Source organism: Microcaecilia unicolor, chromosome 2 (genome assembly GCF_901765095.1).
Source record: "Microcaecilia unicolor chromosome 2, aMicUni1.1, whole genome shotgun sequence".
Classification (NCBI taxonomy): Eukaryota; Metazoa; Chordata; class Amphibia; order Gymnophiona; family Siphonopidae; genus Microcaecilia; species Microcaecilia unicolor.
The window spans coordinates 278771981-278790074 of record NC_044032.1 but is presented as its reverse complement, the minus strand read 5'-3'; positions in this window follow the sequence as shown (position 1 = coordinate 278790074).

Genomic DNA, 18094 nt, shown 5'->3' with positions numbered 1-18094 from the left:
TGTTTATTTTACTATCTCAGCTTATACTTGAAAAGTAATGTGAGTAGCAGTAAGAGAGGCAGGCCACACATGTGTTAACAGTAGTTCAACTGCAATAGATTGACAGGAATTCAGGAGTATGGAGACAGTGTTAGCCAGCAGTGAAGTTCATGGGGCCAGAGACATGTGCTGCTGTCGTGCGCTGTATCAGCACACCTCATCAGCAGTATGCAAAGAAAAAAAAAGACAAGACAGGAAGCTGCAAAGGTGATATGGACAGACAGCCCAAGACTGAGGTGGCATATGAAACGTCTCCTTTGTGGTATCAGTGTTGTTCCCCCACAGCTTGTGTGAGCATATTTACATTCCACCCAATATTCAAAAGGGTTTAACCAGGCAGGAGAGGCTTCTGCCCAGTTAAACCCCACTGAGCAACCCGACACACGATATTCAGCAGCACTTATGTTACCACCCCTCTCGGCTGGACTGTAGTGATGTGCTCCCAGATACCTGATGGTTATAGTCGTGGCGAATATCCAGGGAACACACACTCACAGCCGAGGGAGTGGAACAAATAAACTAACCTCGTCCTTTACTCTCAAAGAATAAAGGAGGAAAAGAAGCTAAATTTAGGATTTGTTCCTGAACTGGAAGAACCGCACCTTCAGATTTACAAATTATCTTTTTCTTTATTGAATACAAATGCAAGCAAATTTTCATTCAAATAAACTCAAATTCACAATTAGTGTGAGGCTTAATAGAACTGCAATAACATATTCAACATTCAAATGTAGAACTACATGTATACCCTTAACTTTGTCTGTTTCACCTAAAAAGGCAGAAAAGAACCTTTTCAGATAAGTATTTAAATTGTCTTTTATCAAAATCAGATATTTGTGGTTATTTTCTTTCCTGATATAAAAATTGGTTTCTTTGTGTGCACTATTGGTGTTTTTGCAGGGATCTCATGGATTTTTAATATCTGATGGTCTGTTCCTTTGTTTTCCCTTAAAGTGTTGTGAAAAAAATAATATATTCCATTCAACACCCTTGGCAATGTCACTTAGCTGTAGTTGAATTTACTTAGATGATGTCTTTCTTGCGTTGAAGCTCATCTGGAAATCCTTCAGCGGATGATCTACAGAATTCTTCCTAAAACCTCACTTATAAAGAAAATAAATGGAAACAAAGCCTTTAAAACTCCCTGCTTGTCCAGGAACTGACTCCACTCTGGTGACAATTAATCAGTTCTCAATACTGTGGCCACACTCTCTAATTGAAATAAAATAAGTTACAGGAGTACTCACTTCAAAACCTATTTCTCACTGTTAATTCCCTGTTCTATAAGGCGGCCGGAAGTTTTTACACTCCATTCAGGGATCTCACACAGTAACACATTCCATATTCAAATGGTGATTCAACATTCCATCTCACAGACTTCACATAAAAGCATAACTTTTCCCTTCACAGCTATCGGATCAATCTGGAAAATATAGCATACTCATACAAAAACAGTGCTGGATTTTCTTTAATCTGCAGTCTGATTCCAAACCCTGTACTGAACTCAGAACTCTCACCAACAACATACCTTTCCCACAGACACAGCTTAATGGCTTCTTTTTCCAAATATCAACTTCACTTCTCAGTCCTTCCCCTGTGTCATACTTAAAATCCTTACACACTTTTTCCTGACACCCTTATAGGCTTTCTCCTGTAGTACAATTCCCACCACAAATCAAAGCCTCTCTCACCCTAAAATGGTAAATCACTTATCTCTGGAAATTCAGTGCTATACTTGAACATTCACTCACCTCAGCTCACTTTCAATATCAAAGTACCCTTTTTCAATGTCACATTTCACTTTAAACTCATAATGTTATACTTTTATTCCTTTTACATTTCACACACTCAGCATACGTTTCTCTCCCAGTCATTCCCTGCTCTGGTCTTTAGTTCACTCAGCAGCAGGGTTGCCAGGTAGAAATTTTTTTTCCAGCCCAATCCGGGCCAGAAACCAGCCCAAAACCCGCCCAAACACAAACCCCGCCCCTGACACCCCCACCCCCGCGTCACCGGCCCCGCCCCCGCCGTCACCGGCCCCGCCTCCCACGTCATCGGGCCCGCCTCCCCGTCATCAGCCCCGCCTCCCACGTCATCGGGCCCGCCTCCCCGTCATCAGCCCCGCCTCCCCGTCATCAGCCCCGCCTCCCACGTCATCGGCCCCGCCTCCCACGTCACTAACCCCGCCTCCCACGTCACTAACCCCGCCCAAAAACGTCACTAACCCCGCCCCCCGCGGCCGAAAAAAATCAAAAAGCCGCCCAAAAAGCCGCCCGGAAGCCTAAAAAACCGCCCAAAAAACCGCAACCCGCCGCGGGCAAAAATTTCCCGCGGCGGGGCGCGGAAAACCGCCCAATTGGGCGGTAAAACCGCCCACCTGGCAACACTGCTCAGCAGTCTCCCTGGCAACTCACCCCCACTAGAGGAACACCTGACATCACTCAACCAATCAGCTTGTCAGCTAAAGACTGTTTTTTTTCTCTGATCTGTTTAGAATCTTGGCTGTCCCTTCCCCCCATAAAAGTTACTGCAAAACTTCCTACACAGAGAATTTCAAAGTCAATTTTAACCTGACTTGTACCCAAAACAGCAAGGAACATTTTATAGTACAATCCCCACTTAATCATGGTTTATTTCTTGAAAAATAAAACCACATTTAAGAAACATCTCACACTTTCTTCAGGTAACTCCATTAACAATTCCCAAACTAAACTTTAAACCTTTTCCAGCCAGCAGCATCCACCAACCAGGGGCGTATCTGCGTGGGGCCACAGGGGCCTGGGCCCCCGCAGATTTCGCCCTGGACCCCCCTACCGCCATTAACCCTCCCTGCCTACCGCCAAGCCTTTCCCCGCCTACCGCCGTCACCTACCCCCGAGGTCCGCTCCTGCCGGTTTTTTAAAATATTACTTCAGCTGGCGGGGGCCAGCCCAGCCGAGGTCTTTAACTTCTTCATCCTCATGCTGTTAAAGCTGCAATGCATCCTCGGCTGGGCTGGCGGGGGTTGGGGTCCCCCGCCAGCTGAAGTAATATTTAAAAAAACTGGCAGGAGCGGACCTCGGGGGTAGGTGACCGCGGTAGGCGGGGAAAGGGTTGGCGGTAGACGGGGGAGGGTTAACGGCGGTGGGGGGGGCGGCGGTAGGGGGGACGGTGGCTGGGGGGGGGGTTATAATGTGCCCCCTCACTCCAGCCCCTGCCCCCCCTACTGCCGAACCTCAGATACGCCCCTGCCACCAACACCCTGGAACAGCCCCCCCAGAGCCCCAGGAAAAAAACATTTAATATATGTTACCATATATTACACTTAACCAATTAGTGCCACTGAAAATCGCAACTAACCAGTCACCTTCTAATCACTTAGGTTAGGGGTGGGCCAGTGGCAGAGCAGCTAATTTGCCAGATAGTGGCAATTTTCAGTCTGCTAACTGGCTAAGTATCCATATAAAGTTAGGGCAGCAAAAAGGTTGTCCTAACTTATGGCTAAGGTTAACTGGCCACCAGTCTGAATATTGCCCGGTGCCCGATTAACTTCTTGGTGACCACTGAGACCCAGATATTCAATACCGGGGGCTGTGCATGCCTTGGCATTAAATATCCAGGGTCAGTTCAGCTTGTGGCTGTGAGAAGCTGAGACACTTCTTACCACCAAGGGCTGAATATCATATAGATTGTGTTTTGTATTATAGTGACAGCCTGTATGCTAAAGCAAGGAGCATCTTCTTGCTAGGTTCATGTAACCTTTCTTCTTATAGGTTGAATGTTGCATGTGATGCATTCCCTCCAGTCTCCTTGATATTTGCCTGGCTTCATTCATCAGTCTAAGGTACAACCTTTGATGCTATTGATCATTTCTAGAGACCTAATCCTTATAGTTATTTTTTGCATCTCTCCCTCCAGGAAAAAGTCCTCATCATGGACTCCAAAAGCAAACATACCACAGTCTTCCTCTCCCTATCTACCCCTAGAAATCCCATCTTTTACCATTTATTTGGTTAACCATTCTATAGAAATACTTTGTGTTTGTATTGGACCAGAGTCAATGCAGGACTCTTGGTTTCAACTATCTGCAGTATCCTTGTTGGATATTTTTAATAAACAGTTGGAAATTAAGATAGTGAGTCTTCTCATTGGACACTGAGCTGGTTTACCTAACTGTTTAGTAGCGCATCTCAAAAACAATATAGTGGAATTGGAAAAGGTACAGAGAAGGGCGATGAAAATGGGATGACTTCCCTATGAGGAAAGGCTAAAGCAGCTAGGGCTGTTCAGCTTGGAGAAAAGACAGCTGATGGGAGATATGATAGAGGTCTATAAAATAATGAGTGAAGTGGAACAGGTAGACATGAATCGCTTGTTTACTCTTTCCAAAAATACTAGGACTAGGAGGAATGGAATGAAGCTACAAAGTAGTAAATTTAAAACAAATTGAAGAAAATATTTCTTCACTCAACGTGTAATTAAACTCTGGAATTCATTGCCAGAGAATTTGATAAAGCTTAGCAGGGTTTAAAAAAAGGTTTGGATATCTTCCTAAAAGAAAAGTCCATAAGCCATTATTAAGATGGACTTGGGAAAATCCACTGCTTATTTCTAGGATACTGTAAAAAGGATTAGGCGTTCTACTTATTAAGTTATCAAAACTCAACAACCAAAAACGAAAAGTAGAAAATAGATAAGTGTGTGTCACATAGTATGATATAACTTAAATTTTTGGGGATGTCTCATAGATAATAGTTTGGCTGTATGTTATGACAAAATATTTTTGTCTGGCAGCCGTAGCAGTTTTTAATCATTGACTACCCCCTCCATCCAAAATATGATAAATTGTAATAAAGATGAATATCATGTAAAAAGTACTTAGAGCACACACTTATAATGGTAGGAAGAAAACTATTTGTACAACCACCAATCAATCAACAAAATAACTTATCTTGTGTATTTTGTGAATATAATAAGGAGCAACCAGGAACCTTCGTTATCCCGACAGGACCTGTTTCGCCAAATTGCTTTGTCAAGGGATAATCGGTTCCAGCTTCCTGGTATATCTTATGCTCACTCTATCTTAATAATCTTAAGATAGAGTGAGCATAAGATATACCAGGAAGCTGGAACCGATTATCCCTTGACAAAGCAATTTGGCGAAACAGGTCCTGTCGGGATAACGAAGGTTCCTGGTTGCTCCTTATTATATTCACAAAATACACAAGATAAGTTATTTTGTTGATTGATTGGTGGTTGTACAAATAGTTTTCTTCCTACCATTATAAGTGTGTGCTCTAAGTACTTTTTACATGATATTCATCTTTATTACAATTTATCATATTTTGGATGGAGGGGGTAGTCAATGATTAAAAACTGCTACGGCTGCCAGACAAAAATATTTTGTCATAACATACAGCCAAACTATTATCTATGAGACATCCCCAAAAATTTAAGTTATATCATACTATGTGACACACACTTATCTATTTTCTATTTCTAGGATAAGCAGCATAAAATGTACTGTTTTAGGATCTTGCCAGGTACTTGTGACCTGGATTGGCCATTGTTGGAAACAGGATACTGTGCTTGAAGGATCTTTGGTCTGTCCCAGTATGACACCACTTATGTTCCTATATGCAAAATGAGAACCATATAAACAGTGAGGGATAATGGGAAGATGGGTGAGATATAGACAGAGGGATTTATGAGGGGCTGATTGGAGGATGTAGGAAGAGAGAGGGCGGAAAAGGTAGAAGGTGGCAGAGGGAAAGGGCTGTTTCATCAGAAATACTTATTTAGCTGCAAATATTTTGTAGGTTTCAGTTAGTAACTAAAATTTCTCAAATATGTTTTTTTTCTACATACCTTCCTAAACTTAACTCATGCATAATTTAATTTATTCTTTAATGGTGTTTCAGTTCAAAGGGGAATATGGGGAAAAACCCCATGTGTCATATTCCATATATGTCCATGTATTCAATTTAATACCAATAACTTTTGGTATGGCTCTTCATTGCTCAGATACGTTTTCGGGATGAGGGAGGGAGGTGTGAAGAGGACCTAGTTTGCATTCAAAAAAGCCCAAAACTCACTTTTCTCTATAAAAGCAGCCGTTTTAAATGTTATCATAGAGTTGAAATCCTGTGAGACAACAGTATGGTCTGTTCAACAAAACACTTGTGCTAAATGGGTAATGAATAAATGATTTCTCTTAAACAAACAAGATAACATTCTCATTTACTCAATGTGATTGTTAAGAAAACAAAACCACCAACAACCTTTAAGTGAATTTCAAGGTTGTCTTGTAAATAAAAATCATCTTCCAGCAAAGTGGTCACCAAATATTTACAACTCTTAATGCTTTTGATGGGAAGGTTTATTTAAAATGCTTGATCGTGATTTTTAGGAAATAGTGTAAATATTTAAAATGGATGGATATTATTTGGTCAATTTCTGTGCTCACTTTACACAAAACACACTGAACAGAATAATGTTGCAGATGTTAGTGAATAACTTACCCTTTGACCTTATCATGAGACTTTTTTTTTAATCCAGTTAACCTGCTTTCTTTCTCATATTCTTTTATCCATCTTATGACTGAAAGAAACCTATCGTGGAACAATTTATAATTGTTGATAAAAACCAAAATTCTTGTTTGCTTGGGTGTGAAAAAGTGGTACAAATCATAAGAACATAAGAGTAGCCATATGGGTCAGACCAATGGTCCATCTTGCCCAGTATTCTATTTTCCAAACAGTGGTCAAGCCAGGTCACTAGTACCTGGCAGAAACCCAATTAACAGCAACATTCCATGCCCCCAATCCAAGGGCAAGCAGTTGCTTCCCCATGTCTGTCTCAATAGCAGACTATGGACTTTTCCTCCAGGAATTTGTCCAAACCTTTTTTAAACCCAGATACTCTAACCACTGTTACTACATCCTCTGGCAAAGAGTTTCAGAGTTTAACTGTTTGTTGAGTGAAAAAATATTTCCTCCTATTTGTTTTAAAAGTATTTCCACGTAATTTCCTCAAGTGTCCACTAGTCTTTGTACTTTTGGAATGAGTAAAAAATCAGTTTACTTCTACTCATTCTACACCACTCAGGATTTTGCAGACCTCAATCATATCTCCCCTCATCCATCTCTTTTCCAAGCTGAAGAGCCCTAACCTCTTTAACCTTTCCTCATACAAAAGGAGTTCCATCCCCTTTATCTTTTTAGTTGCTCTTCTTTGAACCTTTTCTAAATCCGCTATATCTTTTTTGAGATATGTCGACCAGAACTGAACTCAATACTCAGGTGCAGTAGCACAATGGAGAGATACAAAGGCATTACAGTATTTTTGGTCTTATTCACCATCCCTTTCCTAATAATTCCTATCATCCTATTTGCTTTTTTGGCCACCGCCAAAGACTAAGCAGAAGATTTCAGTGTATTATCTACAACGACACCTAGATCTTTTTCTTGAGTGCTGACCCCCAAGGTGGACCCTAGCATCAGGTAACTATGATTTGGATTGTTCTTTCCAATGTGCATCACCTTGCATTTGTTCACATTCAATTTCATCTGCCATTTGGATGCCCAGTCTTCCAATTTCCTAAGATCTTCCTTCAATATTTCATAGTTCAAACGTGTTTTAACAAAAACTATTCAAGATTGTATCATCTGCAAATTCGATCACCTCACTCATCATTCTGATTTTTTGACCTTATTCTTCATCATAAGCCAACATGTGTCTGTATCCAGTACCATCTAAGGTCATACCTTTTTTTTTTTTTACTTTTCTTTATTGTGTTTTACCTTTTTTATACTTTGTTCTTTTCACTACATTTTGGCCGTTCTCTTTGCACATTAGGTTTCTCCTGTCCTTTTAGGCAGACTTCACAAACATCATTGTTTTATACTTTGCTCAACAATATTTAGCCATTTGGTTTCCATTACTTAATTTTTTTATTTTTATAGTTTATGCTCGGTGGGAAATTTATTTTCATTTCCACAGAATGCTTGCTCGGTGGCAACCTATCTAGTTGGTGCATTCTGTGGTAAGCGTTTATGTATTTCTCGCCCATAAGATGTTCAATTATCCACCATACTTCATTATTCTGTTTATTATGTGATGATTTTATATTTCATATTTAATTATTTATATTTCTAAATTATGTCTGATTTTAAATACAAAATATGTTTCAGTTTTAATATACCTGTTTTAGTTCAAAGCTAAGCAGTGCACTTTTATTTTTATTCCTATTCAATTCAGTTAATCATTTTTATCTTTATTTTTAATTTGATTATTTAAATACAGTATGTTTTTTATATTATGTTACATATGTATGACATATTTATATGTTTTTTAGACTACAATTAGCGACCTCTGAGGCAGGCGTTTGGTTACACCAAAACACGGACCGTGTTGGGTCCTTTGTTGCAAGCAACTAATAAAGTGTTTTCCAAGCACCATCTCCCGAGTTGGTTTTGTCTGTGGTCAGCCTCTGCTCCTGTTGGCTTGTTTGGATTGTCGTAGAGGTTTCTCCTGCTGGTTGTTCCTGAATCGTGCCTAACGTTAGGCATGATTCCAGGGGATAAGCACTATTTTATAAACTGCGCATAACGTTAAGCACAGCTTATAGAACAGCACTTTTTTGGGCACTGATTCTTTTGGTGCCATATATAGAACTCACCCCTAAAACACACTTAACTCAGTAAAAATGGCGTTCCACAAAATGCATTAAAGCGTTCTGCAGTAATTTGCTTGTTAGCATCTGCTAATTGCGTGGCATTTTTAAACATTTTTTTCTAGGAGGGGTGTGTCATGGGTGGTGAATGTACATGGAAGTATTAACTAGCTAGCTTGTTTATATTAGCACATGCTAACTGCTTTTAACTCCTAACCCTTACTCACTTGTTCAGTACCCATGTTTTATCATTCCTACCTTAGTAATTCCCATATCTCTTATTTGTCCTGTTTCTCAGTTCTAATTAGATTGTAAGCTCTGTCAAGCAGGAGTGGTCTCTTTATGTCCAGTGTACAGCGCTGCGTAGTAGTGCTATAGAAATGATAAGTAGTAGTAGTAGAGTTAATGAGGAGCACTTACCCCTTCCTAAATAGGAGGTAAAAAGTATTCACATGTTATTTTTTTTTGCAAGTCCTACCTGCTAATGAAAATTTTAGTGCAAATCCTGAAAAAGGAAAAGAGAGAAAAGCCCTGTTTTAGGGGCATGCTTCATATTTTGTCCAATAAAAAAGGTATCATTGTCTTTACTCTTTTGTTTTATTTTGATTTATCTTTAAAAGTGGACTAACATGGCTACCACACCAGCTTGCACTCAGGGACACACTGGAAATGGGTTTAGTATGCAGGGAAGTCCCTTTTTATCATCCACTAAACACATTTCTTAGTGCATCTTAGTAAAAGGGCCTCTCATTTGTATGATTAAACCTGATAAACTAGACATACGTATCTAAATTCCCGAATTCAGTATATAAGCACTGCATTACAAGCCATACTGAGTCCTTATCTATCTTAGCTGATTTTTGTCTATTTTCTTCCATTTTTTTGGTGTTTGAGAAATATTTCTGAATGCATTATGTCTCAAAGGTTTCTCAAGTTGACAGCTGATGATGAAGCTTTTGAAGCAGAAGAGAAATCTATAAAAAGGGCATTGAGCACAGAACATTATGATTCTAAAATCAGATACAATAGCAAGGCCTGGAGCAAGTTAATCCCTTGAGTGTCATGCCCAGGGCCATGCCTTTTATGACAGACACTTGATAATCCTTGGAGTAGCATGACCTATACCGAGAGTCCGCTGGGGCTTACAAAAGCCCTTCTATTGGATTTAAAGTATATATCCAAAAGCACTCCAGGGACTAATTATTTGAAAAAAAGTGAAAATGATTGATACAATGTGACACAAAAGCTTTAAAAAGAAAAACTACTTGCCAATAAGTTCCTCCTAGCTTTCATTAGAAGGCTATAGTAAGTCACCAAATATAATGAAAATGTGGTCCTCAAAATGAAGATTTATATTTAGAGAAAGTTCATATATTAGTAATTGTAGTGATTTCAGGAAAGCCTGAAAATTAAACAAATGTGGTGCAGATCTCTTTATGGCAATGTACACTTTAAAAGTGATTTTTATACATTTTTTTTATTGTGTATGCAAGACTGTACTTTAAAATCTCTCTCTCTCAATATATATATAAATGGATAGAAATAAAGAGAAATAAGTTTGACAGACTTGCTTCATGTATACTGGATTAGGACATCAGAGAGGTTTAACCACATTGAGGTTCAACTCAAACCAGAAGAATTATAGTCTAGTTCCATTTGACTGTTTTCAGATTTTCTTGAAATCCAGAGACAATTTACTAAAAATTTCAGACTCCATGTGGACTCATAACTGATTTCTTAATCTATGGTAAATTCCTGAGAATTTGCTCAATTTAAACCTATAAATCAGACCAATCTGCTGAAAAGCTCACTGTATCTGATTCTTTTTATGCTTTCCAACAATGGTGTACTGGGAAACATGTAGGAGCTGTGAGCTGTTCGAATGTTGAGCATGACTCCATTCCGTAACAGTTTCCAGCAACACAGACAGAAAGGGAGAAAAGCTGTAGCAACTGGCAAAGGATGCTATCCAATGGCACCTTCAAAGCCACCTCCTCCACATTCCAATGCTCTTTCCCTAAACACACACTAACATTTACAGACCCCATCCACCCCAAGCCTCCATATATTCACCCACACATTTTGTTCTGCCCCCATATTCACGGAGGCATGATGCATTGTTATGTATATTTGATATGAGTATTATTTGTATTTGATTGCATTGTCCGTGTAATAGATAGCACTGTGCATTAGGACTGCTTTTCCTATAGTTTGCAGTATCCTGTGATTTTCTGCTTGTCAGCTTTCCATATTAGCTGTTAGCTCTGAGCTAAGGCCAGCGTTCCCTCTCTGCCCCTGCGGGCTATGTGAGAGAGCCTAGTCTTCTTCGTATGCCTTGGTGATCAGCAGCTGTTTATTTATTTATTTACAGCACTTATATCCCACAATTTCCCACCCAAAGGTAGGCCCAATGTGGCTTACAACAATCTACATAAACATACAGCAGGCAAGGTCAAGGGTTGATGCCTCCTTAATCTATTGTAATTCTATCAAGATTTGTCACCATTGCCCAAGTCATTCCCCTTTTATTTACCCTGAGTTTCTCCCCATTATTTCCTTCCAGAATTACAGCTTTTCCTCTCCACTGAGCTGAGGTTCTGGCTAACTCCTTGCCTCTAGAGTGGCTAGACTCTGTGCAGAAGGCAACAATTTTGTCTAAGCAACTGAACTGTAAGTTGGATTTTCTTTGTTTATTCTGAATACTATAATAAAGAAGATTTGCTTAAGAATTGAGAGTAAACTGGTAAAACTTCTTCTTGGGGATAGTTTAGCTGGCTGTTTGGTTACACTACACTTTGCTTAGAACAGCATACATGCACACTTCTACCTCCATGCACATCCTACATCCTTCCTGTACCTATACCTACTTATACACATGCACACATACACAAATATTCCACCTTTGTTTATTTATTTATTAGGATTTATTTACCGCCTTTTTGAAGGAATTCACTCAAGGCGGTGTACAGTAAGAATAGATCAAACATGAGCAATAGGCTGTTACAGCAGTAAAATATTCAAATAATAATATGAAGTATGGCATAGTATACTACTTTCAATGTCAACACAATATGTAATATAACATTATAATTGATAGTGATAGCAAAGATGTAACATATAGATAGGTAAGATAGTAAGAAGAGTTAGAAAGTAAGGTGACTGATTTAAAGAAAGTTGCACATGATGTCAGAGAGATGGTTAAATATTATCTCAGCTAGGTTAGGAATGGGTAAACATACTCCTTCAAACCACAAGCTTATACCCCTGCATGCACTCATGCTTCCATACCCTCACAATACAAACTCCACTCAATTCCTGAACTGCATAGTTACCCACACATCTCCCATAATATCCCCTTACATATTCACACACACCACAAGCCTCCACATCCATACCACCATACACCCCACCAACACCCACCTCACCCTACACCTTTTTATATACAGACTCATATAACCACATATTCTACACACATATCCAGTGCACCAATATAAACCCAAATCTATACCCCAGACAGATATATGTACCCCTCAACCACATACACACCCACATTTCTGAACACACATTCCTTTGAATATATACCCCATACCCTCTTCACTATCCACCACCTTCCACTACTAGCCCCCACATATACCCACAGAGTATATTCCCTCCAAATATAACCTCACTACATATCATCCAATACTTTCTCAATCAAATCTTCTACAAACTATGAAAGCATTCCAGAAGCCAGTCAGTCTGCAACCAGTGCAGCAGCTCTCAGAGTCTGAGCCAAAGCCAAAGCTGCTAAATCAAAAGTTCTTTATAGGAAACAAGGCCACCATAGAACTTAAGAAACTTAAATTAGAAGAACGGGGGTAGAAAGCAGCGCTGAAGCTGCTGCTGTTGCATCTGCTACCACTGCTGCCACCTCTGAACATAAGAAGGCAGAGTTAGACATTGCCTTGAAGCTGCTCCAGTATGAAAAAGAATCAGCCACCTTGCAGGCCTGGAAAAGGGTATAAGGCAGGATAGCAGGGAGAGCCAGTTCAGCCACATTATTGTAGAAGATTCAGCACAGCAAACAGCAGAATATGTGAAGGTTCATAACCTGGCTCACAAAAGCGCACAGTCAGAGTCTGACTCAGAAGAGTCATCAGATTCTGAACAAGCACATTCCTCTACACCAGGGTCCAATTCACCCAAAAGATGCAAGCCTAAGGCAAAACACTCTACAGAGGTGAGCCACTACCACAGTGATCCACACACTCACTGTATCATATCTGTTTCATCATACTGGCATAATTCAATTTCTTACTCAGGCACATGGAGAAACATCATTTATGAAAATGATCTCTTCCCAGTTTTTCCAGTGCACATAAACCACTTTGATTGCCAGTGCAATGAATAGATCGAACAGCTTCTGATGTTCTTCTATGATATTTTCAAATCATCTGAGCCTATTTTATAAAGGAACATAGGCACCGACTTTCCCTGATAGAATACTAGCTTAACAGCAAAAGCCTATAAGTTAGATACAAGCACTTATGCCAGCCATATAGCTGGAATAAGTGTGTGCACCTAAGTTCCGGTGAAATGTGCATAGGGCTGGATTCTATAAAGGCGGTCAAAAATGGGTGCCAGAAAAGTGCAGCACTAAGAGCTATTCTATAAAGGACAAGCACCCAACTCTGGGCACCAGACTTATGCCTGCTGAAACTTGATGTAAATCCTGGTGCCCAAACTGGGTGCAGAGACTTATTATTCTATAACACTGCATGCAACTTTTTGGAACACCCATAACCCACCCATGCCCCTCCGATGGCCACACTCCCTTTTGGATTGCATGCTATGGAATTTAGGCGCCTAGTGTTATAGAATAGCACGCAGCTAGATGCACATGCAAAGCCTAATTGGTGCCAATTAGCATCTACAATTGGTTGCTAGAATCCAATTATTGGTGATTAACATCTCATTAGCCAATTAAGTTGCGCACGCATCTCGGCAGTATGCCCAAATTTGGACGCCATATATAGAATCCAGGGAATAATGTAGAGTATTGTGTAAGTTGTGCACCTAAGTCCCACATATGCTCCACGCAGACTCCATCTATGTGCACACCTATCTTTAAAATACATTATATGTATGATATGTGATTATTTAATGAATAGAACTTGAACAGAATTTTAGCACTTGTATGCATATGTGCACATATAGATGTATATATGCCATTATTCTAATGACTTACATGCTCAATTGGCACCTAATTGCTGGTGCATACTTTGCAGAATTGTCTTATTAATGTATGATTTTTAGAGCTCTCTGGATAAATTTGGTGCCCACATTCAGCCTGCCTCTAACTCCTAGCTAACATATAACTTTTATTTGCATTAACCCATATCTATGAATTTAACACATTAAAGTACATAAGTACATAAGTAGTGCCATACTGGGAAAGACCAAAGGTCCATCTAGCCCAGCATCCTGTCACCGACAGTGGCCAATCCAGGTCAAAGGCATGAGTATAACTGGCCAAAATAAAACAAACAAACTTGGTGCTGATTGCATAAGTCTTGTTAAATACATGTTGAAATGTTTTCAAACAAATGTTTGCACATCTCTTTGTGAGATCATGTTGTAGATATACACCTGTGTAGATGTACTTAACTGAGGAAAAGTCTCCAAACTTCTTGCACAAGTGCAATTTCGCCTTATATAGGGAATAAATATTTGTACTTTATAAACAGATCTGAAATGTTACAATTCACTACTATGACAAATTCAATAGGTATAAAACAAGTCACGTGTACTGATAGTTTGAAGGGACTGGAGAGAGAGAGAGAGAGAGAGAGAGAGAGAGAGAAGAAAATAGATTATGAGCTGCATTTTAGAAAAGACGTGTAGAGAGGAATTCAAATGCTCAAGCCAGGATGTGTGGAATTCCCATACTATTTTACAAGAGGCTTTGCCAAATGTGAAGCCTCTAGTAAAATGGGAGCAGGGCTGAATATTCAAGCCCCTCCACATCCGGAGGCAGCAGTGATTTTAGAAAGCTGGACATGGGGGGAGGGGGGAACATATTCTCCTCCCTGTAAGTAGCTTCCAAAAATTGCTGCTGTGCAATCCCAGCATCGGTGGCTCCCCAGTCACATTCTCACCCTAATGTCAGCTTTTCCAATCCTTACAACACAACACCCCCCCCCCCGCCACATGACTCCTGAGCCCCTGACAGGACACAATCCCACAGACCCTGGGAAGCCACCACATATAGGCACAAGCACAACATGTTACAGCTTCCCTCAGACTCAACCCCCCCCCCCCCCCAAACACACACACTCAGGGCTTAAGGCCTGTAAAAATGTTCCTTGGGTTGTAATCCCCCTACCCCACCTCTTAGCCCAGTGCCTGGGCTTACTGGGGGTCCTTGGTGTCTAGAGTGGCAGGAGTGATGCCCACTTGCCCCTACTTCATGACAATTGACTCTCTAAAGTGGCCACCAAAACCTTTAGTGGTAATATCATGGTATAACTGCTAGAGTGTCAGGCTTTCATACATGGGAAAAACATTAGAAGAGAGGAAGGAGGTTTTGTGCTGATGGGGGCGAGGGTGTCATTTCAGAAAGGAAAAGCACATTTGTATTGCTGTCCCACCCAGACCACTCCCTTTCTCCGCCTTCCCAACACTCCCTTGCAATCTGGATGGATGCACGCAGCTTCCCCACATCTTAATAACCCCTGTTCTGAAATGGCATCTGGGCCTCTTCAGACAATTAAATGCTGACATTTAGACATGGGGATGCTTCTGAAATAAGGACCAGGGCTACATATTTCAGCAGCATTGTATAGTTGTGGTTTACATATTTTGAAAGCCCTCTCCCAGTACATAGCCATGAAATGTATTATCATCCTCATTTCCATTTCCCCTCTCTTGATTATTCCTTTTGAGCATTTGTTTCCTTAGATGACAACAGGCACATCTGGAGAGAGGTTGGAGGGAGCTCAGTGAACATGCTTCTACAGATAATGTCCCCTCAGAGAAAAGGAATCAAGTCAAAAGTGATTGCTCATGCTTAAAACATATTCTGGGATCTTATTCTTATTTTTGACTTGGTACTTTGAAACACAAGTGATGACAGAAGAGACTGATAGGCATTATTCATACACAACAGTCTTTTTAAGATTGAAAATGATACCTTTCTGCTCCACATGCAATCCAAAAATGTAGCAAATCATGTGTCTCTGACCGAGGACAAAAAGACAAATAATGCAACAATAATATTTTGTACCTTGTTTCTCTCTGAACATTTTGCATGTTAGGGGAACCCTTCATTTTTCTAGAAATCCTCTCTTCAGCCCATGCCTCCTTTTAATTCCAGGAGTTATTTCTCAGGGGAATAGAGCTTGTTATCATTGTTCTCAGTATCTGACCTGATCCTCTTACATTAGCAAACAAATAGTAAGGAGGCTGCTCCCTACTTCATGTATTAGATTTCATCTTTTGCCTCTGAATTTAGTAGGTAAAAGCTTCCTTATACTGAACTCTAATATATAGCTTGAAAGCCCTGCTGTAAGACCAATGTTGAAACCTTATACAATTTCCTGACCCGAATGTGATTACTTCTGCTATGATGTATCCAATAAAAATTACTAAAAGGCCCTTTTACAAAGGTGCAGTAGGCTCTATGCGCATACAGCGTGCGCCAAAACGAGACTACCGCCAGGCTACCGCATCCCTGGTGGTAATTTTGGGTTTGGCGCGTGTCCATAATGCTGTGGCAAATTATTATTTTTTATTTCTTACAGCATGCAGCATTTCCGGTGTTAACTGGCAGTTGGTGCACGCCAACCAGTCACCATGTATGTAGCGCGTGAGCCCTTACCACTAGATCAATGGGTGGCGTTTAGGACTCAGTCGGTAAATAGGTGAAATCTGGTTTCAATTTTACCACAGGCCCTTTTCCTGGCCCATTAAAAAAAAAAGCCCTTTTTCCCAGAAGCAGTAAACAGTGGCTCGGCGCGTGCCAAATACATGTGCCTACAATACTGCAGGCCACGTTTTGCTGCACCTTAGTAAAAGGACCTCCTAAGGAAATAATAGATTATCCAGCTTATAATTGAAAAAGAAAAACGCCTATATTGCGACCCAAGTCGGGAGATAGACGTTTATCTCACAAAAACGAATAAAGCGGTATAATCAAAAGCCGAATTTGGACGTTTTCAACTGCACTCTGTCGCGGATGCGGACAAAGTTGATGGGGGCGTGTCAAAGGCGTGGTGAAGGCGGAACTGGGGTGTGGTTATCGGCCGATCAGAGATAGGCGCCTTTCGCCGATAATGGAAAAAAAATATGCGTTTTTAGCGAGAATTTAGGGCACTTTTCCTGGACCCTGTTTTTCCACGAATAGGGCCCCAAAAAGTGCCCTAAATGACCAGATGACCACTGGAGGGAGTCGGGGATGACCTCCCCTGACTCCCCCAGTGGTCACAAACCCGCTCCCACCACAAAAATATGCCGTTTCACAACTTTTTATGTTCACCCTCAAATGTCATACTGCTGCCAGGGAGGTGGGTATGACATTTGAGGGTGAACATTTTTCTGATGATGTTGCAATTGGTGCATCCTTGCCTATCACAAGTCACTGCACTCTAGGATTTAATATTCTTGGCCTCTACGGCCTAATGGAAATACATTTGCTTAGGTTGTAAAAGTAAAATTAAACAACAAGTTTTGACTTAGTTAAAAACAAAGGGATCAATATTCAAAATGATTTAATCAGGCAGGAGAGGCTCCTGCCCAGTTAAAACATGCTCATTGGGTCATCCTATGGTATTCAGTGGTACTTAACCAGGCAGTGCCATGAATATCATCATAGAAACATAGACACAGAGAAAATGTAGGCAGATAAAGACCATGTGGCCCATCCAGTCTACCCACCCATGCCATCTACTCTCCCTATAAATCCCTTAGAGATCCTATGTACTTGTCCCAAGCTCTCTTGAATTCAGATACTGTTTTCATCTCATCACCTCCACCAGGAGGACGTTTCATGAATTCACCACCCTTTCCGTGAAGAAGAAGTATTTCTTCAGGTTACTTCTGAGTCTGTCCCCTTTCACCTTCATCCTATGCTTCCTCATTCCAGAGATTGCTTTCAGTTGAAAGAGACTCACCTCTTCTGCATTTATGCCACGATAGGCATTTAGATGTCTCTATCATATCTCCCCTCTCCCACCTTTCTTCCAAAGAATACATATCAAGATCTTTAAGTCTGTCCCAGTATGTCTGTCCTGATACACTACAGCTCTCTGGGAAGAGCCAGGGCAGACCAGGACAGAGTCAAGGCAGAGCCAGGAGATATGTAAACACAGGGCTTTTTCTGAGGGGGTACTGCGTACCGGCACCTTTTCCATTGTCTGCTAAAAT